Source organism: Meriones unguiculatus, chromosome 2 (assembly GCF_030254825.1).
Source record: "Meriones unguiculatus strain TT.TT164.6M chromosome 2, Bangor_MerUng_6.1, whole genome shotgun sequence".
In the NCBI taxonomy this organism is placed as follows: Eukaryota; Metazoa; Chordata; class Mammalia; order Rodentia; family Muridae; genus Meriones; species Meriones unguiculatus.
In genome coordinates, this window is record NC_083350.1 from 92,381,755 (window position 1) to 92,397,529 (window position 15,775).

Genomic DNA, 15,775 nt, shown 5'->3' on the forward strand with positions numbered 1-15,775 from the left:
TATTCCCATTTTAAAACATGGAACACAGGTGATTTCAAAAATCTAATCAGATCTGAGAAAACAAGTCTGTTTTTAAGCATCTTAACAATAACTACTTCTAGAAGCTTACAAAATTAACACTCCTGTACTTTTTAAAATTAACAATATTTTGTTTTAATAATGAAATAGTTTGAGTTTGAAAACTTGTATGACAATATTTGAGTATCCTCAGACATCCCTTTGGTTTAGAGATTCATCCTGTAGAAGTGACAAACTAAATGGATAGGCAAGAAATGCATAGCCATCATCAACATTAACACAGTCCTTTAAAGCCATGGCGGCTGAATCCCAGTTGTTGCCTACCCTTGGCCCATATATTCAAGAAGACTACAAAGTTTCTTATAATTTTAGGACCTTAAGAGTTTAGCTGGATCTCTGGGGGTGTGAGTTGGCCACAGTCCTTGAAAGGTTGATGTAGATTACCACCTCCTACTTCTCTGAAATATCAGATTACTTAGCTACTGTATTCTCTGTTATGGTGTTACATATAATAAGACAATATCAAAGTAAATGAAATGACAATACTGATCATATTTCTATAGGAGTAGTCATAGATGCCTATGCCACAGTTTGTCAGTCACTGTTATTTAACATTTCAGTGTAGTCTTAACAAAAAGCAGCATAGAAATAAAAAGAGACTCAGCTTTCATCCTGAAGCTTCTATTTTAAACAATGTTTTAAACTTGCAATGACAAAAATGTCTTAATCAATCATTAACTTTGAGCAATCTCATCAAAGAGTTAGATAGTAACCAAGACAATACAGCTGCCTCCTGGAAGCTGTGTCTTATAATGGTTAGAATGTTGACTTCATATGTTTCCATGTCCTTTCAGTTGCATATCGATTGTCCCTGCAATATCAGAAACTAAAGTACTGCATCATATTCCCACTTCTGTGCACCATATCCCCACCCAACTTTTGTGGGCTTCTCTAGACTCTAGAGCAGCACTTTTCAATCTATGGGTCAAATGACTGCCAGAAAACACCTTCATTACATGACAGTTCATAACAATAGCAAAATTACATTTTTGAAGTAGCAGCAAAAATAATTTTATGGTTGGGAGTCACCACAACATGAACTATATTAAAGGACTGCAGCATTGGGAAGGTTGAGACCCACTCTAGAGAATCATGGAAACAAATACTCTGAAAGGAAGTTTTATGATTTTGGAGGGAAAGAAGGTCACCTTATATCTTTTTTGTCCTGTTGCTGTCATATAAAAGAGTCTGATAAAAGTAATTTGAGGAAGAAAGGGTTTGTTCTAACAGTCAAAGGTACATCATGGCAATAAAATCAAGGCAGGAGAAACTTGAAGCAGCCAGTCAAGGCCTGTTCACAGTTGAAAAGCAGAAAACAATAAATGAAAGCCAGTGCTCAAAGTTATTGTCTGCATTTTATATAGTCTAGGATCTCCTGCTCAGAGATGGCCCTACTCACAGTCAAAATGGACCTTCCTACATCAATTAATATAAAATAATCCTTTACATACAAACCCAGAGACCCATACCCAAAGTGTTCTAGATTCTGTCTAGTTGACAATAGTAACCATTACAACTTCTCTGATATGCCACCCACTTCGTAAGGTTTCCTCAAAATCCACCCAACTAGTACCCTTTTTGGGCACATCCCACTCTAAACTGTCTTGGGACTATATGCTTTTCCTTGATAATCTTATGCTGAAATTTTTTGTGTTTCTTGAGTCCTTCTGGAAGACAAGAACCGAGAAAACTCCCATAGCAATACTTATCAGCCCTTTCTTAAGAAAGAAGTTAGAAATCACCCTTCCATCTGCAGCCATCAGACTGTCAGATCAAGGTTAGGTGATTTCCTTTTCATGAACTATACATACAGTGAGTGCTAAATGACCTTTTTTTAAAAAAAAAAAAAAAGTTGAGTCTAGTGGCTCAGTCCTGTAATCCCAACTTCCCAAGAGACTGGAAAAGGTGGCAAATTGAAAGCGTACATAGAATACAGAAAATTCAAGTCCATCCTGGTCAGTTTAGACTCTAATTGGAAAAAGAAGGACCGATACAGCTCAGTGGTATAGCACATGCTAGCATGTGTAAGACCGTAGGTGGGAACCACTGTATACCTCTCTGCCTTCCTCCAAAAAGGCGCTGAGTGTGATAGCAACAAGAAGCTAAGGCAAGAGTTAAGGAGTTAAATGTTCAAGACAGCCTGAGCTACATGGCAAGAATTTGTTTCAACAAAACAAGATGGTAAAAAGAAACACATGAAATAACTTTTTCTGGGTGCTGGAGATGAAGGCATACCAGGCAAACAATCTGTCACTGAGCCAGATCTTCAGCCCTGGATATCATTTCAAAGAGGAAAAAAGTACTTCTTCCCACCCGCTCAAGGCTTGCACCGTGTCAAACAACTTAAAGTGGACTACAGAGATAAATGTAAAATTATAAAACTTTTAGGAAAAAATGTAGGTGATCTTCAGTTAGGAAACCACTTTTCAGAACATGAATATAGCAGAAAGCCCCCTATAGGGGTCCTTTTTAAAACTCTATCTGGGGTGTTTAGGCCTCTACCTCCCTTCCACCAACCCCCAATCTTAACAAGGAGAAAGAAAAGGTTAGTAAGGACTGGGGCTTCAGACCCCTTTACTTCTCCCTGTAGTTAGGGCCAAGGGGTTCTTTTAGAGTTCTTTACCAATTTCCATCAACTACAGACACAGCTAGCAGTCTCCTCCATGGTGTTGTGCCCCAAAGTGTTCCTCTCCATCTGTCTGCTCCAAACTGCCACACCGTCTCTGGTCTCTGGTCTCTCCAAACTGCTACACACCACATGCCAACACTGAATGCTAACACACACATGCACCTCCTCTTTCTTGGCTCTCATATTTATACTCTCAGAGTTCTACACCATGCCCCACTCCGTGACACACATGGAACGCTATTACCAGCTGGCAAAGATCACATCCTGCACGTGACAATTCACAGGTGTGGACAAACTATAGCCCAGCTAAAACTCTATACTTGGAATTAAAACAAAAACATATTTACATAACATAACAGTTTACAAAGAAACCAAAACTTCCATTACACATGAAACGTAATACATAAAAGTGACATATATTTGTGTATGCATGTTAACATGTGTTGGTGCATGCATGTACATGTGTGTTTACATAGATATTTATGACATTGTGGAAAGGGCTAACACTAAAAGGACAGATGCAAACGGGTGTAAAAACCAGAAATGGGACTCATGTCATTCCTCAAATGCCATCTACCTTGTTCTTTAAAATGTGATCGCTCATCGACTTTGAACTTGACAGGTAATGGTAGTCTGGCTGGATAGCAAGTTTGTCAGTAAAGCTATCTCTCCAGTCCTGGGCTAAGTGTGTGCCACCAGTTCCAGCATTTTTACATAGGTTCTGAAAATTGAACTCAGGTCCTCCTGCCTGCATAACAAGCAGTTTACCAACAGGCTGTCTCCCAGACCTCTAAATTCAAAACACGAAAGCAAACAAAACTGATCTTAACATGTCATTGCTAAGAAAATGAAAACACGAGTAGCAGACTAGAAGAAAATACTTCCAAGAAACATTAAAGTTATATCCAAAGTATATGAAAAATTCTAACACCTCCAAAAAAAAACCCAGTTTTAAATTGAGTGCTTAATTGAATTATCAGATATTAAAAAAGATACATTGGTAAGTGCATGGAAAGATGGTCAGCACCGTGGTCATAAGGGAAATGAAAATCAAAACCATAATGAGAGCTTGAAGAGATGGCTTATTTGATATTTACTTGCCATACAAACATGAGAACCTGAGTTCAGATCCCCAGCACCCCTGTAAAAAGTTATCTAGCACTACAAGATAATGGACAGCTATATTAGTGGTGTGACCCCAGGGCTGGCTTCTCAGAGACAGGCAGATCCCTGGGGCACCTTGACCAACCTAGCCAATCACTAAAGAATCTAGGACGATTCCAGAAGTAGATCTGTGGCCTCTACATGTGTTTATGCATATGTGTGCATACAAGCACACAAACATACCCTTCAATGAAAATCTACTTGGTTATTTTTTTTTTTGGTCCAAATACCATGAATGGGGTGCAACCATAAAACTTATTAGTAGAAATGCAGAATTGAACAAATGCCTTAAGAGTTCAGTTACTTACAAAATTAATGCTACATTTACATTATGACACAGACACCCCACTAAGATATCAACCCAAGCACATATACATATATACAAAAACAGAAACATGGTATTTTCTTACAACCTAAAACTAGAAGCACTCTGAGTGCCCTTTAATTAGTGAATATATAAACAGATGTTGCCACATCTGCTCAGCGGAAACCACTTGGGACAAACTACACAAAATGAATAGGTACCATTCCCAGTGAAAGACTCAAGACTAAGAAGTATAGGTGCGGTATGAGTCCACATACATGACATTGTTGAAAAGATAAAAACCACAGAGAGAAAACATCTGTTAACTAGGATGTAGGCGAGGTTGACTGAAAGGGCATGAGGGAGTTGAGGGGGCAGTGGAACTGCTCTGTTCCTTGATTGTGACATGGATACACAAGTATACCTGCATACAGATATAATGCATGTATCTGTCAAAACTAACAGACAGCCTCTAATTCACAAATGATATTTCAGTAAGCTTGATTAAAAGTAGAAAAAAATGTTGAAATGGAAGAAAAAAAGTTGAAGCGATGAGAGACTACCTGGCACCATGAATTTGAAGGCCCTCCACAAAGAAGACAACCCACCTCCCCATGTTCCCAGCAGACAGCCCTTAGGGGAATATTAGGTTTTGCATAATTGTTCTGCATATTTGACCACACTTGGCTACTTCCTGTTCTCAAATGCCCTTCTATAGAAATAAGTAGAGAAACTTGAGTGTCACTGAATCTGAGCTCTATCCTAGCATACTGAAATGTAAAATATGCTACAGCCAAATTCTGCTATACATCCTGGTTTTCTTGTGGATAACTGGGCTTTATCAAGGAAGATTCCTTTTCTGTAATCTTTCTTGTTACTTAAAGGAATCGTAACCTGTTTTTTTGTTTGTTTGTTTGTTTTGTTTTGTTTTTGTTTTTTGTAGCCAGGATAATCTAACCAAAACATGGAATATTTTTACATATTTCCCATGTGTTTAGCACTAGACAAAGGACAGACATTTTCTACTCCCTTGAAAAAGACATGTCCATCAAGCATTTGCAAGTTATTATATTAAAGGTGATACAAATACTCTCTAAAGTGAGGAGTCAAAAAAACGAGGACTAGGTGAGTGCATAAAAGATAGCTATGGAGGCCTGGAGAGGTGGCTCAACGATTAAGATCCCTGGCAGCTCTTTCTGAGGGTTAGGGGTTCACAGCACCCCCACCTAGAGGCTCCCAACCATCTGTAATTCCAGTTCCAGGAGTATCCAATGTTTTCTTCTGATCTCCAGGGATACCAGATATGCATGTGGAACACACACATCTATGCAGGCAAAATACTCATACACATAAAAACATCTGTTTAAATGTAGAGGCCCTGGGAGATTGTCCGTGTAAGGTGCTTGCCTTGCAAGCATGAGGACCCAAGGGCAGCCCCTACGGATTACTTCATTTTTTTAAAAGCCAGATATGGTTTTTTGTGCTTATAATCACAGAGCTAGGGAAGCAGAGCCAGAAAGATTCCTGAGGCTCTTCGACAGGTCCAGGCCAGTGTCTAAAAAAAAAAGACGAGCATCTGGAAAATGACACAGTTTGTCATCTGGTCTGTGCTTACATAAAGATATAGCTTTGGATGTGAACTGGAAAAGGTATCTGGATGAAAAGGAATTTAAAATGTCTGAAGCAGATCTTATGATGCAGCACAGTGTTCTCAACTTTCCAGTCACATCACCTTTTCATAAGTATAAAGCGTAGAACCGGACACTGATCGTAAAGAAGGAACATGGGTGTGCACCCTGACAAGTGAGACTGACTGATGTATGTTTTGTCTTGCTTGTTTGTTTCACTTGAAGCCAGCTCTTTGATATAGGTGCAGGCATCTTTGTATTCAGCTTCATTTTGTTTTATAAGGTGAAATTAAGTTAAAAATTTTAAACTTTTTAACTCTGCTTCTTATTCATAGCTGACACTAACAAACCCTACCAGAGGGTCAACCTGACCTTATATTTTATTATGATTCAATAGTGTTATAACTCATACTTTGTTATCAACATACTTGGTTACACTCGGGTTGCACACTTGTTATCATACACCTGGCTACACTTTGGATGTACTGTAGAAGACCCTGATCCCTGCCTCACTTGGGACCAACAAGCTTAAGGGTTAGCTGATAATACTTTGTTTAGTTAGCTTAAAAGGTCTTGTTGCTTTGTATCGTTAGCCAAAATGTGTTACTGACCCCCTCCTTGTCTTCTGCACTAGCTTTTCCTACAAAAGACTGCCCTACGAACAGGTCAATGTCACAATTAGGCTCCCAGTTTTCTTTCTGTGTCCCTGGTCTGACCAGTCTTTGGGTGTTGTGTTCAATAAACCATCCACATTAACTGAGACCAGACTCTGAGTGGTTTGTGTGGCTATTCTTGGACTAGAACAGTTTCTTGTGATCCCATAGCAAGAAAACAGCCAAGTGTTAACTTTGAGTAAGAGAGCTTCTTGGTTTGGTCTCTACTTATGCACAATTTCCGATCAACTCCCTTAGGCACTGAAGTCTGCATTATAAAAGGCATGGTCTTCCTTTTACATGTAAAGGCTAAGTATACCCATCATCTTATATCAAGTCTTCTAGCCTGTAAAGATGGATTTCCACTGACTCAAACAATATCAGACTGCAGAAGCAGATGAGTCCAAGGATGGTAAAGATTCCTTTACCTTTTGAAGTCTGTCCTTTAGAGTCACATTGAATGGGAAGAAAATAGCAACCAATTCTTATATGAGTGTGAAGAAGCCAACATTAATCCCTCCAAAGTGAAATTTATATCAGCGACTACTTGACCTACTTTCCTTTCTTGCCTTCAGGGCACATCCTTATGAGTCTAATCATTCCTTTTCCAAGGGAACAATCAGCTTTCCAGGGCCTCTGTGCTGTGTCAGTTAATAGCCCCCAAACACACCAATCACACATTGTTTCATAGAAGGGCGGGTTATAAAAACAAAACTAAACAAGAATATATAGGCCAGCACTTTTAAATTTAGAAGAGATTTTAACCTCAGCTCCTTGGTTCTCTCAAGATTTCTGGTGCCTTGAGTAGCTGAAATGTGAGTTTCGTGGTAACATGATCAGGCATGGAAACGAAGCTCAGTTGGGGTAACCAGACTTTGGTTTGAATCGCATCTCACTGCTTTGATCAAGTTTGTTGTTGATGATTTTTCTTTGTTTTAGTGGATTTAGATGTGAGAGTGTGTGTGTTTGCAGACACGTGTATGTGTGTGTGCCTGTATAGTTATATCATCCTCAGTAATGCTATCCACCTCTTTTGAGACAAGGTCTCAAAGTGACCTGGAATTCACCAGTTAGGCTGGCCTGGCTGACCAGTGAACCCCAATGATCTACCTGCCTCTGCTTCTTCAATCTCAGGATTACAAGTACACACCAACAAGCTTAGCATTTTCGCATGGGTTCTGGAAACCAGACTTGGACCTTCATGCTTATAAGATAAGCCTTTTACTGGCTGAGCCATCTCCCCAGCCCTGCTCAAGATTCTTAACTCATCAGGACTTCTTTTCTCTCATTTCAGAAATGTAAGCTAATGGTCCTCATCTCCTAAGAGTATAGTGATGATTAAATAACATAATTGTGTCAGTAGCTTTCTATTCCTATAACAGATACATGAGATTATCCATTCATAAAAAGAAACTATTTAGACTCATGGTTTAAGAGTTTCTGCTCAATGATTGGTTCACCCTGTTGCTTCAAGCCAGACAACACATCATAGCAGGAGCATGAGGCATAGAAAAACTCTCACCTCATGGTGATGAAGCAAATGAAAGAAAGAGAAAGAAAATGGAGTCCCACAGCTCCCTTCAAGGGCAGACCCCAATGACTTAAGATCTCTCATTTGGCCTACAACCTGAAGGTTCTCCAAACTACCTTCATATTATGGCCCTTTGGAGGACACTTGTGATCCAAACTATAGGAATAATGTGAATAAAAGGGCAAGGCAGAGCTCAGTGGTAGCATGTTTGACCACAGAAAAAGTACTGAATGTACAGTAGCCATAGTGTGCTAGGCAGTTGAAGGTACTATGTGTTCTACTTTTAGGTCCAAGGGATAGGCATAGATGGAAACTGCTGGATCTGTTAATGTCCATGGGACTGAAGACTTCCATGCCTTTGATCAAACTGTCAATCAATGTAGCAAAATGTAAACTGACACATGCTAACTGGAAACTGGTACATGGTGCTACTTTTTGTAGCTTTACTCAGCATTTCCATTCCCAATGACAGGGAAGAGGGTGTTACTCAGCATTTCCATTCCCAGTGACAGGGAAGAGGGTGTTACTCAGCATTTCCATTCCCAGTGACAGGGAAGAGGGTGTTACTCAGCATTTCCATTCCCAGTGACAGGGAAGAGGGTGTTACTCAGCATTTCCATTCCCAGTGACAGGGAAGAGGGTGTTACTCAGCATTTCCATTCCCAGTGACAGGGAAGAGGGTGTTACTCAGCATTTCCATTCCCAGTGACAGGGAAGAGGGTGTTACTCAGCATTTCCATTCCCAGTGACAGGGAAGAGGGTGTTACTCAGCATTTCCATTCCCAGTGACAGGGAAGAGGGTGTTACTCAGCATTTCCATTCCCAATGACAGGGAAGAGGGTGTTACTCAGCATTTCCATTCCCAATGACAGGGAAGAGGGTGGTACTCAGCATTTCCATTCCCAATGACAGGGAAGAGGGTGGTACTCAGCATTTCCATTCCCAGTGACAGGGAAGAGGGTGTTACTCAGCATTTCCATTCCCAGTGATAGGGAAGAGGGTGGTATCATTTTGCCAGTTATTAATTCTGCTCTTTCTACCATAGAGGCCTTCTAAGGTCACTTTGGTCTTGTTATAGATAAATGCTAGGCTTGGATAGCTCCATTGATAAGACTCCTGAGCCTGAATCTGAGAGTCCAGGGTTCAGTTCCATGGAAACTTAAGAGTGGCTCAGACTTCAAACAAAAAAGAGCATTAAGAAAAATAGAATGGGACTGGACAGATGGCTCAGTCAGTAAAGGCTAGGCTCACAACCAAAAATATAAAAATAAAACGAAACAAACCATCTCGGATAAATACTTTGTCTTTTACAAATGTCTTTATTTTTTCTTTCCCGAGCTTTCTGGTTTTATAGTGGAATTCATGACAATGTGGATGGGGTGGCGACTGCTTGAATGGATTCTTAACTTCTTCCCTCAGACCTCATTGGTCTTTTGGACTTCATCTGACTCTCATATTAGTGTCTTTCATCCTGACTTCTAAACTTTGTAGTGCCCAGGGCTCTGGTTTAGGCACCTTAATCAAAAGCGATTATTAAATTCCATCCATTACATTGCATCTCACCTTAATATTATGGCTTTAAGTATTTGTCTGCTGGCTACTCTTAAATTTGAATCTATAATCCAAGTCTTTGACCTGAACAACAGACTTGAAGGTATAATAACTGTCCACTAGAAAGTTTCCACTGAGGTCTGTGGCTTTCATAGATTTCAGGCATTTCAAACTTGGCGTACAAAATGAATTTTTGGCCTTAGCCCTCAAATTGCATCTTCCAGCAGCCTTTCCCAACTCAGCTGACGCAATTGCATCCTTGTAGCTGCTCAATTAAAAAAAAATCTTGGCATAATTCTCTGCTCTCTCTCTCCTTTGCCCACACCTTTTATAAACTCTTTGAGGAAGTTCAGTAGCATCTGTCTTCAAGCCCAGTCACCACTCACCACCTTTGCTTGTGCAACTGTGACTTAAGCGTCTACCATTTCTCTGCTGGGTTATATCAGCAGCCTCCTAAATAGTCTCAATATTATTTGCTTCTTATACTTTATTTCCAACAAAGGATTCAGTGTGAACCTTTCAAAACTTAGGATTCCATCAACTCATCTGCTAAACATCTTTCAGAGACATTATCGTTTTAAAAACTTTTTATTGATTTTGAATTTCACATCATGCCCCCAATCCCACTCATTTCCCCATCGTCTCATATCTACTTTCTGCCCTTGTAACCTCACCCCAAAGAAAATAAAAAACAAACAATTAGAACATAAAAAAAACAAAAAACAAAGCATAGAAAACATCTATCATAGAAGCTGTAGTGTGTCACAGTGTGTCCCACAGTATAAAGATGTCCACACATCTTTACTTGCAAATGAGTCATTGGTATGGTTTGAGGCCTTTGGTTTCTGGGTGACATCTGTCTTATTCAGAGTGAAAGCCAAACCTCTATGAACTTTGTACTCCTTCCATCTTATCTGCCCTTGAATTGCCTTCTATTCTGTTCTTCCTTAATGAGTCTGCTCTAGCCATTTTGGCCTCTGCTACCCTTCATACTTACCAAGCATTCTTCTTATTCAAGCCCATCATACTTGATTGCTCAAAACAATGGTGAGACCACACATACTAAAAAGGCTACTACAAAAACAAAACAAAACAACAACAAAAAAAACAATTAGCCAAGTGCTATAGGGCATGCCTAGTATCCTGGGGCTCAGAAGGATAAAGCAGCAAGATCACAATTCTGAAGCAACGTGGACTAAATATGGCAAGAGCCTATCAAAAAGAAGAAGGGAGAATAGGAGGAGGATGACAAGGAAGTGGAAGAGGAGGAAGAGGAGGAGAAGAAGAAACTCAATAATAAACCTTGGAAGGATGTAGAGAAATGGCTAGTGGAAATGTAAGTAATCATTTTGGACAAGAGCCTAAAAAATGCTGTTGGTCAAGCTCAATGCATTTATGTTAGATAAGATTTCTTTAAACATCAATGTCTTAGTGTTTCTATTGATGTGAAGAGACACCATGGCCATGGCAACTTTTATAAAGGAAAACTTTTCATTGGGGCTAGTTCACAGTTTCAGGGTTTAGTCTATTATCATTATGGTGGGAAGCATGGCAATATGCAGGCAGACATGGTTCTGGGTAGGCAGCTGAGAATTTTACACCCAAATTCACAGGCAGCAGAAGTGAGTGCCATACTAGGTCTAGCTTGAGCATCTGAGACTTCAAAAACCTGTCCCCACAGTGACATACTTTCTCCAACAAGGCCACACATCCTAATGGTACCACTCCCTATGGACCAAACATTCAAACACATGAGACTGTGAGAACCATTCCTATTCAAACCATCACAATCAACAATAACAGCAACAAAACCACCAGCTTCAGCTGGTGAGAACTGATTGATGAAAATCTGACATGTGACAGGAACCTAATCTCCTGTTCTTTCTGGGACAGTGATTCATTGTTTGATAATCCAGTATTCACGGCAACCTAATGAATGACAGAAATAAAAAGAATTAACTGAATATCAACACAAAGAAGTATTACTCATGTGCAGTACGTCATATACAAATTCCAAAAACAATATGCTGCTCATGTATGTGAAATGAGAACTTGACACTCAATGGAACAGTTATAAGCATGTAGAATTACATAATTTTATTACTTATCAAAAATACCAGAATAAAAAATATACCAGAATGCATACCAATAACCTACAAATAGATACAAAATGATAGTGGATTTTGAGCTCACTTTATCTGAAATAGAAATTCCAGTTGTTATGTCTCACCCATGTTTAATAAACAGAAGCAGCTTTCAATATGTAATAATCATATTGAACATATCCGAACATCTTTCTCATAATTCTCTGCCCAGCTTTTGCTGGTGTTTTGGTTTTCACAATTGTCAAGCTTATTTTGATGTTCTATTATTCACTTCCTGAAGTTGCCTCTGGGGGAACACTCAGCATAATGATTATTTACATGCTTGTATTTAGTATTACTCAGTAATACGAAATAAGTCATTTCCTACATACGAAAGAAGCCAGATGCAAAGGACTGCATATTGTATTATTTCATACAAAAGGCAAATCTACATTGACAGATAAATAGGGTTTAAAAAACTAGCACCTACAGGTGGCACCCAAACGTGGTATATGAAAAGGGCGCCTACAGGTGGCGCTCAGATGTGGCTAGGCATAACGGAAAAGTTGGTTTCTAATGCCATACAAGAGGCAGCAAGTTAGGAAGGAATGAATGCACTGTTTCAAGATACCACCAAAAAGTTTGTAGTGGCTGCTGCTGCTGGGTTCTTTTCCACTTTACTCCAGAATAAATTTTCTATTTCTTCTTCATCTTCTTCCTGTATTCCATTCTAAAAAAAAAAAATGGTTGAGAGGATAGCTGAAAACCAGAAGGTTCACTCAATTCTCTTGTTTTAGAAAAGATTGCAGAGTTTGCTATGCACCTAGAGGGTTTTCAAGTAGAGATTAAAGTGCTTGGAAAGCAAAAAGTACCAGTGGGAGGAGAACAAAAGTGTTCAGGGCTGGTGTCTGAGAGTGGGAATTTCCCTCAGGATGAAAGAGGGAAGCAAACTAGGCTGAAAGGCAGACTGCCACCCCACCCTTCTCCATACACTTTTGCTGCCAGGTGTCCAGAGCACCTGTGTGAGGCAAGGGGCCAGGGAGAGCAGGACGCTGTACAGGGCAAAAGAATGAATGCTGAGCTAAGTGTGCCACCAGAGGAGTTGCCTGGAACTACACAGGCACATCAGCTTTTCCAGTCCTTGTGCAGCATATACCTGCTAACAATAGTGGTCAAATGCTTATGAGATGACATGGCATCCAATAGAAATGCTAGATCTAAAGTGTTTTAAAGAGTTCGCTTTACTGTATAAAATGCATTCTCCATTTGTTAAACAAATATTAACTAACTGGGCTATACAAAACAAACTTATTCCCCAAGATTGGAAGAGATTGGTGTCAGCTATGCTAGAAACTGGTCAGCAATTAAAATAGTTATCGTGGTAGAGGAACAAAGCCATGAAAATAGAACAACAGAATATAGCAAGGGGGCTAAACGTTGTTAAAGATTAATTGATTGGTGAAGGACGTTATGCTGACCTACAAGAACAAAGTCTATCTGGCAATGTGGTTCTCAAACAATGTCAACTAGCAGCTTTAAGAGTCTGGGATATGGTTGATGAGCCCAGAAAGAGATCCACCTCATTTACTTAGATAATACAAGGCCCTGCAGAAGCTTTCACAGACTTCACACAGAGATTGGCTCCAGCTGTAAATAAAGTCATATCAAACCTTGATGCCAGACAGGTGTTGATAGAGACCTTGGTATTTGAGAACACAAATATTGAATGTAAGAAAGTAAGCAGACCCTTAAAGGCAGGTACCCCACCAATAGATGAATGGGTAAGAAACACAACTGATACTGGCTCTCAGGAGCATCATGCCAATATAATAAGAGAAGCTAGAGCTAGAGCTCTCAGTTATTGGTGCTTTGATTACAGTGAATTTGGCCATTTACAAAGAAGCTGTAAGGTTAAAAGCTTCAGAGCTCAAAATAGCAAGTGTTAACTCTGAGAATACAGTACATTTGTTCATAGGCAGGAACAAGTGGCTTCTGGCTGTAATGGAATGTAATGGTTTCCGGGGTTTTGTAGCCACTGTGGCAAGTGAAAGCATTGGTCTAGGGATTGCCAGCACAAGAGGGACATATGAGGTAACCCCTTGCCTTTGGGAAACAAATGGAGGGGCCTATCAGCTCCAGGCCCTACAGCAAATAAAACAAGTTTTCTTCCTTCAGACAGCCAGAATGTAACAAGCAGGAAAACTGAAACTAAGTATTTCAGATCTGCTATTGAAGGAAGCTCCGGTTTGGATCTGGCTACAGATAAACCTCTTACCCTATTTCCAATAGTAGTTACAAAATAAAGACTGGTGTTTATGGTCCTTTGCCTTCAGGGACAGTAGGGATGATCTTGGGAAGAAGTGGATTTACTTCTCAAGGATTTATTGTGCATCCAGATATTGTAGATGGGGATTGCAAGGAAGAAATTAAAATCATGGCATATGTTAAAAAAAAAAAAATGCACTCTTCGGGCTGTGCTTCAGTTCCACCAAGAAGGTCGGGATCGTCAGGAAATACGAACCCGCTATGGTGCCTCCCTCCAGAAGATGGTGAAGAAGATTGAAATCAGCCAGCACTGGAAAACATGTATTCTCGCAAACAGTGTTAACAATCAGATACCCAAATTAATATTACAAATGAATGGTGTTAAAATACAAGGTTTGGTAGATACAGGAGCCAATGTCAGTAACCTTTCCCAAAAGTCTGGGAATCCAGAATGGCCACTTCAGAAGGTTATGCACAGTTTATAGAAATTGGTAAATTATCTAAAATGACCAAATATACAGTGGATTAAATGTGTGGGACTAGAAGGAAAAACAGGGAAGCTGAGACCCTATGTGGCTGACATACCCATAAAATTAGGGGAAGGAATCTTTTACAACAATGGGGTACTCAAATTAATATTCCTGCAATCCCAGAGATAGAAAATGATGAAATTAGGGGTGAAATGGTAGATGCTCCTGGAAAAGATTTTGATACGTGTAGTCAAGAACAATCACAAGCTGTGCCCCCTGTCCAAACACAGGACATCACAGGGATTGGGTTCCCAAATTCAGAAGAAGGGCCACTGCTAAAATACTAACAGCCCTACCCCTAAAATGGATATCAAACAGACCTGTGTGGCAAGAGCAGTTGCCCATAACAAACGAAAAATTGGAGGCATTTGAACAACTCATACAAGAGTAGCTGGAGGCTCAACATATAGAAGAGACTACCAGCCCATGAAATTCCTGTGCTTGTTGAAAAAATCAGGAAAATGGATGATGATAATGGATTTCAGAGCAGTGAATAGAGCCATTCAACCAGTAGGCTCTTTACAACCTGGAATTCCTTTACCTTCTTGGTTACCTAGACCTTGGGCTATAATAATAACTGACTTGAAGGATTTCTTTTTCACTATACTTTTGCATGAACAGGATAGGGAAAGGTTTGCTTTATCAGGAAACCTATTGCTAACAATAATGGTCCAATAAAAAGATACTATTGGAAAGTACTCCCACAAGGCCTGTTAAATAGTCTAACTTTGCATCAATTTTTTGTGCAATGACTGTTAGAAATAGATCATTTCCTAAGCCTATTACTTATCATTATATGGATGATATTTTGTTGTCTAATTCTTATGAAGATACTTTAGAAAAAAATGTTTAATGAAATGCAAACAATTTTGCTGTTATGGGGTTACAGATTGCTCCAGAAAAAATACAAATAGGCGATTCACTTAGCTATTTAAGTTAAAAAATAAGTCAACAAAAAAATTCAACCACAAAAGATAGAGATCCATAGGGACCAATTACAAACTCTTAATGATTTTCAAAATTAATGGGAGATATTAACTTGGTTGAGACCTAAAACTGAATTAAGTACTTATGAGTTAGGTCTTTTGTTTCGGACATTATAAGGAGATTCAGATTTCAACAGTCCAAGATGTCTAATAGCTGAAGCAGAAAAAGAGTTAATTCTAGTAGAACAAATACTGTGGGTCGAATTGATCCTAAACTTGATTGCATTTGGTTCATTTTGCCTTCAACTCATTCTCCTACTGGGCTTATTATGCAAAGAAAAGTATTATAGAAATGGATTTTCTTAGTACATAAACAAAGTAAAAAATTAAAGACATAGAAAAGGTTTCTGAATTAATTATGAAAGAAGGAAT